Source organism: Ochotona princeps, chromosome 12 (assembly GCF_030435755.1).
Source record: "Ochotona princeps isolate mOchPri1 chromosome 12, mOchPri1.hap1, whole genome shotgun sequence".
NCBI lineage: Eukaryota > Metazoa > Chordata > Mammalia > Lagomorpha > Ochotonidae > Ochotona > Ochotona princeps.
Window position 1 is genome coordinate 33884713 of NC_080843.1, and position 8838 is coordinate 33893550.

Genomic DNA, 8838 nt, shown 5'->3' on the forward strand with positions numbered 1-8838 from the left:
GTAAAATTTATTTTCAATTAGGTATTGATAAGAATTTAGGCATAGATCTTTTCAATGACTCTCTTCTGTCTTACAAATAGGTATATTTTTTATTGAAACTTTCATTCTCCGCTAAAAAATTTGTTTTTGAAATTCAGACCTACAGAGAATGAGAAAGACAGAAGAATCTTCCACTCACTGATTCACTCCCCAAATAATCATAAAGACCGCAGCTGAGCTGATCTAATCTGAAGCCAGGAGCTTCCTCTGTACAGTGCAGAGTGTGAAGGCCTTGAGCCATCCTGCACTGCTTTACCCAGGCCGTGAGCAGCGAGCGGGATCAGAAGTGGAGCAGCCAGGATACAAACTGTACCCATGTGGGATACCAATACATCTTTTTAAAGATTTATTAATTTTATTTCAAAATCAGATATATAGAGAGACGAGGAGAGACAGAGATGATCTTCAGTCCAATGATTCACTCCCCCAAGTAACCGCAATGGCTGAAGCTGAGCCGATCTGAACCCAGGAGCCAGGAACTTCTTCCAAGTCTCCCATGCTGGTGCAGGGTCCCAAAGCTTTGGGCAGTCCTCGACTGCTTTCCCGAGCCATAAGCAGGGAGCTGGATGGGAAGTGGGGCTGCCGGAATTAGAACCAGCACCTATATGGGATCCTGGCACGTTCAAGGTGAGGACTTTGGCCGCTAGGCCACCGCGTCAGGCCCAGATACCAATGTTTGAAGGTACAGGATTAACCAGTTGAGCTATTGTGCAAAGCCCACCTTTCATTCTCTACAACCTAACTCTATAAACACAGGTAAGTTATTTTAGTTTTTAATTTAGTGACACTGGCTTTTAGTATGTGTTAAGAACATTCTCACTTTATAACTTTTGGTACACTGTAATTATTAAGAATGTTTCAATTTACTCCCAGAATAAAATAATCTAATTTTTGGTATGCAATTTAACAAAAAATTGAGAGTGTGAGTGACATGGGCATTAAAATTTCATTTTCTCTTATACATCAATATTTAAATCTGTAACTTTAAATACTGAAAGTATTTCTACTTCATACAGTTTGCACGAAACATTGTATTTTATCATTAATTACATAAAAATGTACTTAACGTTCTGAAACACAGATATTCTTAATGAATTATTGAAGTCTTATCTCTCATTCAGTGCATAAATGAAAGAGTTTATGTAAAGATGCATGCCGGCACTGTAATAGGCAAATTAAAAAATAGTCCTCCGTAATATAACATATTGATATATACTTTCATACCCAAATACATGCGTATAAATGTGTACATACTTGTATGGATGCATATGTATAAAGCTGTGCATGCATATAGAGAGGGTTAAATCAAATCTCGCTAGAAGATCTATCGAAGTCCTGATGCCAATAACTATGCGCAGACATTATAGGAAGAGGGCATTTACAGATATAATTAGTTAGGACAATTTCATACTATGTTAGTGTCAGCTGTAACTTGATGATGACTTGCGTTCTAATGACATCTTGATGTGAGATTCTTACCTGCGAAGACGTTTTACTAAGCTAAGAAGCTTATGGCATTTTCTACAGCAATCTTAAAAATACATACATGTGAATGCACAGACACGTATTGCCTATGTGCATATATGTGCATGTGGTAATATGTAATATAAACTTTACAGATCTGCATTTGAAACCATATGAAAGTATATGCAATGTATGGTTATATTTAACCAATTCAAATGTGAATTAAAGTAAAATGTCAATGTAAATGAGATACACGGTAAAAACTCAAAATTTACGTTAAAAAATAAAATCCCATAAAACAATTTTTATCATGGAACCTCTTTATTTTCCTCAGTTTATGTGTACATACATCTGTGTATATACATATATCAACACATTGATAATTAAATTGCTTTAGAATATTTGTAATAATTTCCCTCTGATTATATTTTTCTAAGTGTATTTTCTCCAAAATATAGAATAAAGGAACAGGCAGAAAAAGCTAGATGAAAATCCATAGGTATCATGTTAAAACCAATCATAAGCACACTGTGAACTCATGTTAAGTTTTCCACCAGGCCAACGACAAAAATGATTATCAAACTGTGTGAGGATGACTGAAACCAGTAACAGAATAAATACCGTGTTAGGATAATAGGGTGCTGACAGGGTGGATGCCTTCCAGCTGAATCATTTTCCCATTCCTGGAAGATTCTGAAATGGGGAATTAAGCATTGTGTACCTCAGGGTTTCCCAGTCAGAATGTATTTCTGCAGATGGACTTGCTGATAGGACACAGAAAGGCGCAGCAACAAGCCTCGAGTCCCTGTGCTCTCAGGCATGCGTTCTGCTCGTGGAATCGCTGGGTCAATGCTGCATCCTCAGCTCACTCCAGACTACAACAAATACAAAATGCTGTGAAGCTCTACAACAGCACTTGATGTGAAAATAAGCCAAGCGCATGCTGTGGTGTCTTATGACACAATTGAGAAATGAATCCCTTAGGGGGTCTATGGGAAATTCATAAATATGTAAAACAGTGAAGTCTTTGGAAAGTATATTACTTTCTAGGATTAGATTTAGAAATGGGGCAGGCTACAGCTTTCTCAAATACAAGGGCTTTGCAACTGAAAACAAGACTTCTGATAAATAGCTCAAACCTAATGGCAAATGACAAATCAAGAGATATGATCTGTGAATAGGCATGTAGTTCTTTCAACAGTTTACTATTAGTTCTTGCAAGCCAGAAATATTAATATTCTGTTCTTTCTTTGATTATTCCAGAAAAACAGGAAAACTAATTATTGATTCACAGATAATTATTCATTTATAGGATCTTACATGTTCAAATGTTACTCCTAGGATACTTTCACTCAATCTACAATGCATAAAGTATGTGTGTGTCCCAGTCAGTAATGTTCGACGCATGTAACACTTCAATCCAGCCTTTACTTCCACCTCAGGTGATTATTTACTGAACTGTTTCACATCATATTAAACATTCCTAAACAAAATGTATACTCTAAAATTCACATATGCAAGAGATTCGCTCAAGTCTATGAAAATCATACCCTAGTATGAAGTTCTGGAAATGGACTCTACAGAGATTTTTTAAAAAAGATTTAGTTATTTTTATTGGAACGCCAAAGATACAGAGAGGAGGAGAGACAGAAAGGAAATTCTTATGTCCAATACATCACTCCCCTCGTGACCACAAAGGCCAGAGCTGAGCCGATTTGAAGCCCGGAGCCAGGAGCCAGGAACTTCCTCCAGGTCTCCCACATGGTGTAGGGCCCCAAGGCCTTGGGCCGTCCTCGACTGCTTTCCCAGGCCACAAGCAGGGAGCTGGATGGGAAGTGGGGCTACCCGGAAACGAACCAGAGCAAATATGGGATCCCAGCATGTTCGGGAGAGGAATTTAGCTGCTAGGCCAAAGCACTGGGCCCTCTACTGAGATTTAAAGAATTAAGTAAATGCATATACAAATGCTTAGTCTCTTTTAGATTTTATTCATTAAATTGTGCCAAGTAGTTATAGCGAGTGTGATAGTGCTTTGAGTATAATAAGTGTTCAAAATGTATTGGCTAAGCTATTTAACTCAACCATGCAAAAGTACTTAAGACAAAATGTGTGAAACTGCTCTTCAGTTCATGAAACTGAACGTATTATGATATTACAGTGTTAGGTTGTAACGAAGCATTGATGTGGCAAATAATATGGAGAAACGCTGTAGATGCCAAAGGATTATCCACAGATTTCTTTAGATCCTTAAAAGGATATGAGCCTCAGCATGAAATTTCTCAATCAATGAAAATTGCGCTGTACTAATTATCAGGCATTTACTATGACCCTAAGAACCTAAGAAATTAGTAAATTCCTAAAAAATGAAAAATAAAACATAAAAAGAAAAACAAAGAATACATCATATATTTGGGAAAACATAGGGATGATTCTTTAAAACTCTTTATCTAAGAAACATGCATGCTCCCAGGTTCAGCCTATTTCATTCCATCCAACAGGGCTATTTGGAGAGTGAATCACTGGATACAAAACTTCTATACGTCTTTTTCTCTCCCTTTCTCTGTCTGTATCTCTGAGTTTCTTAGAAAAGATCAACTCTATAATTCTTAAATGTCAAATATAATTTAGCAAGGCATACATGCCATAAAAATAAAAATAAACTCAATATCAAATATTGAAATAGAAACGATTGTAAACTACACTCAAATAAATAGGAAAATAATAAAATATGTCTAATAAGCTTATTTATCATATGTCAGCACTATATCTTCACTTTATACTACTACAAACAGAAAACACTATGTAACTGATTTTTGTTGTTTACTGGAAAAGCAGGATTACAGAGACAGAGACAGAGACACAGAGGAAGATCTTTTATTCTGTGATTTACTCCTCAAATGCACTCAGTGGCTTGTGCTGCCCAGGCTGAAGCCAGGAGCTTAGAACTCCATCTGTTTCCCTCATGGCTTCAAGGTCCCACATAAGCATGCTAGCCTCTTTCCCATGTGCATTTGCAGGGTGCTCTATCAGAAGCAGAGCAGCCAAGACTCCAATCGGCACTCAAATGGGTAGCGGAAACAGAAAAAAAAAAAAATGCCAGCTTTATTCAGTGCTGACATACCATGTGAACGTGGGCTCTGGTCCAAATTGCTCCACTTCTGCTTAAGTGCCCTGCTAATGCAAATGGGAAAGAAGCAGAAAATATCTCAAATAGTTAGGATCCTGCATCTAGGTGGCTGACCCGTTAAGGTATTGACTGTAATGTTTAATATTAAAATAATATTCTCTTTCACCTCCATTAGATTCTGGAGTTTGTAGTTTTACACATAAACTTAGGGCTGGAGCAGAAAATGAATTATCTCAGTAGCAATTCATTCATCTCCTGAAACACAGAATCTGAAGCATGGACAACGAAAGAAAAAATGGTGATGGGAGAATTTCAAGGTCAATGAAGCATGAGACAATCAAGCCAAAATTCATACTGACTTCTTTCACAATTTCAGATGGATGAGGGATGACAGTGAATGAGCATGAAGAATGAGCAATATTTTCCTTAGATTATAATCAGAGAGGCTTATATAAAATATTAGGGAAAATTGAAGGTAGACACTTTAATGGATGATACATAAAGCTTTAATTATATCTGTCTTTCTTAACATGTTGTGCTTTTCATGATGCAACAGATTCAACTTGCTATGAGATTTTATCAAGACTTCATATGTTAGCATTGCTAAATAATCTCCAACACTACTCAAATGTCTGCTAACATAAAACCCTTACTTTTACTTGTTAGCTTCTGTCATATGTTTCAGCTAGCTCAAATTACTATTGTGTTTATTGCTCCCATCAGAACCCGTTTGTAATACATTGTTCTATAATTCATCTCTTAAATGAATTCTTCTCCTAAGTCTACCTTTATATAAAAGAGCAACAAATTTCAAACACCTCTAATAAATCAAAGTGCTTTGGTGTAATTTTGAACAAGCCTTAACGAAGCAACATTTTATTTAATTTCCAAGTAGTAGAAATGAAAGTAACAATATCACCCTTGTTATCTTAATTATAATTCCTTGACCTGAGATGGTTGGTGTGCAGATATTCAACTTGTAGTCACATAAAACCATGACATTAAGGGGCAAACTCAGTAAAAGAAAACAACAACATAATAAGAACAAGATCTAAAATGTTCACAAACATCATTTGTCAGTCATTTCCTCTTCTTTCTTTTTCTAGCAAGCAAATTAAAGAAAGAAATTGAGGCCAGCAACCTTCTCTTCATTCACTCTTTCTTTTGTGTTTCATTTCAGATACTCGAGAGTCATGCTTGACTCAAAGATTTTACAAATTAGTTGAGGTTAAAAGTCCTCCCACTGACTATGACCTCATCTTGCCTAGTATTGATTGTCTCTCTTGTTCATAGTCATCATATGACTTGATTGCAAACATTAATTGAAATTTGTCCTCATTTTGTTAAGTCGGGTAGCGAAGTTGACCTCAGTTTGCTGGTTGCTGGTTTCAATAGCAATGTAGAACCAACCAAAGGGATTAGATTAGTTAGATTATCTTTTCCACCCTTCAAACATATTTTTTTTCCCTCAGTTTGTATTCAGTCATCTAGGAAAATCAGTGTTTTAGATCTTATATGTAAAGATTCATATACTTTCAATCACATCCAGCAAAAATGGAAAGAACCACCATAAATTATTTTTGATAGCAAATCCAGGCCTAAATTCAAGAGTTTTAAACAGTCACAGTAACTCAATCTTCCTTAGTCCTAATCTCATATAACGACGATTATTATTGCTGTTAAGTTGTCACAGAATTTCAAGAGTTCTGTATAACAGAGATCAAAAAGCACATTTGCACGAAAAACAGTTACTTCTCCCTGAGAACTAGCCACAAGGCTGTAGGTGCTACAGCCTCCTCCACTCTTGGCCCTAGCAGTAAGTAAACCTGTCGCTGCTGATTTGTAATCAAACTCTTTTTACTCACTATCTCTTCCACTTGTTGCTAAGTCTAAGACAGATAGAGCCGTGTTTTTAATTTCCTTTGTGGTGCACATCTGTGGGTAAACTGATAAACTACAGATTCCATTTTAATATGTTGTCTCCTAGATGTCAACATTTGAAAGTAACCTTCTCTCAAAGTGTAGCGGGTTCTAAACCATCCCAGCAGTATCTAAGGAGAAGATGGGGAAAGCAAGGCTTAAGGAAATAATTACAGCATTTTGGACAGAAAGTACATAAAATCATCCATTGGATAACACACGCGTGTGCACATGTGTATACATGCATGTAAAGGCAGAGTTGCCTTGTTCCACTCTTCAAAACAGGAGGCAAAAAATTAAGATTGAATGTCACAGAGAACGGATTGTGATGAAAACATAAGCCATCTCTCTCAGGAAGTGTTACCGCTCTCATGTGAATTCCTTTCTATTCGCAAAATACTTAACTTTCAAAAATCATATTTTTTCCTCCACAATTGCGCTCAATTACATGTTTACAGTGTTTTCTCAGGGTAATTTTCCGAATGTGTGTGTACATTTGACCTGCAGTAACACATCTTAACACTTCCCTGAGGTTCATAGGGTTTCTCCTCTGCGTCAGTTCTCTGGTAGACCTGCTTGATAGCATGATATGTTTTGAGGTTCAGGCACTTCCTCATTTGTGAATTCTTTGATGAGTGTGATAGAATGACTTACAGCAAAAAGCAATTTTGCAATTTGCATTGATTTTTTTTCTCTTTTTAAGAGAATTCCCATTCAATCCCTAACATGTGACCTGGGACATCAATAGTATCTGGGACCCTGGACACACATAAGAGAACCAGAATAAGCTTTGGGCTCCTGGCTTTGAATCTGCTCAGCTCTGCCTATTGCAGCTACTTGGGGAGTGAACAAGCACACAGATCTTTCTCTCATTCTCTCTGTACATTTGCCTTTCCAATAAAAGTAATAAACCTTAAAAAAAAAATCTAAAACACTTGGTGACAGTCAGTTTTTCAAATTCTCCATAAGTTTTTTCTTTAAAGATTTATTTATTTATTTATTTATTTATTTATTTATTTTTAAATTGAAAGGCAGATACACAGAGAGGAGGATAGACAGAGAGGAAGATCTTCCTCCCCAAGTGGTCGCAACGGCTGGAGCTGAGCTAATCCGAAGCCGGGGCCAGGAGCTCTTCCGGGTCTCTCACGTGGGTGCAGGGTCCCAAGGTGTTGGGTCATCCTTGACTCCTTTCCCAGGCCACAAGCGGGGAGCTGGATGGGAACTGGAGTTGTCGGGATTAGAACCAGCGCCCATATGGGATCCCAGGGGTGCAAGGTGAAGATTTTAACCACTGTGCTGTTGCACTGGGCCCTTCCAAAGGCTTTTAATTTCTAAGTAAGCTTCTAGATATCTTCTCAAATTATTAGTTGTTCTTTTATTTTATTTTTTTAAAGATTTATTTATTTTATTACAAAGTCAGATATACAGAGAGGAAGAGAGACAGAGAGGAAGATCTTCCATCCGATGATTCACTCCCCAAGTAAGTGCAACGGCCAGTGCTGCGCCAATCCGAACCGGGAACCAGGAACCTCTTCCAGGTCTCCCACACGGGTGCAGGGTCCCAAGGCTTTGGGCCGTCCTCGACTGCTTTCCCAGGCCACAAGCAGGGAGCTGGATGGGAAGTGGAGCTGCCGGGATTAGAACCGGCACCCATATGGGATCCCGGGGCTTTCAAGGCGAGGACTTTAGCCGCTAGGCCACGTCGCCGGACCCCAGTTGTTCTCATTTTAATAACACAATTATATTACCAAAAATCGATGATGATGATGATATAATTATTTAATCATTTTCTTCCAAAGGCCTTTTAGGTCTGACCAGAGAATGTATCTAATTGTTTCGTAATAAGGAACACGCACATGTGTTATCTTTCTGAGTGTATGTGTTTATAAAGAGATCCTTTCATAGCCCTCAAAAAGAGATGAATTATCTAGCTATTAATTATAAATCAACAATCTGGACAACTCTTCAACTATAGATCCTTCATGCTTGATGACTTCATGCTTGAATTAGTTTTCATATCTTTTTAATTTCATAACCTATAGTTGGTAAAACCTGTAGTTGGTAGAAAACTACATTATCATTACATAAGTGATAAGACTAACTTGCATTTACAATATATTGTTCCAATGTCTCTACATATACAAACTAATTTTATCCTCTGGATTATACTATGAGGCTTGTACACTTATATTTGCTCATTTTACAAGTGAGTTAATTATTAAATAATGTTGTATATTCACACAACAAAGATGGCAGTGCAAATGATTGGTGACAGTATTTAACCAGTG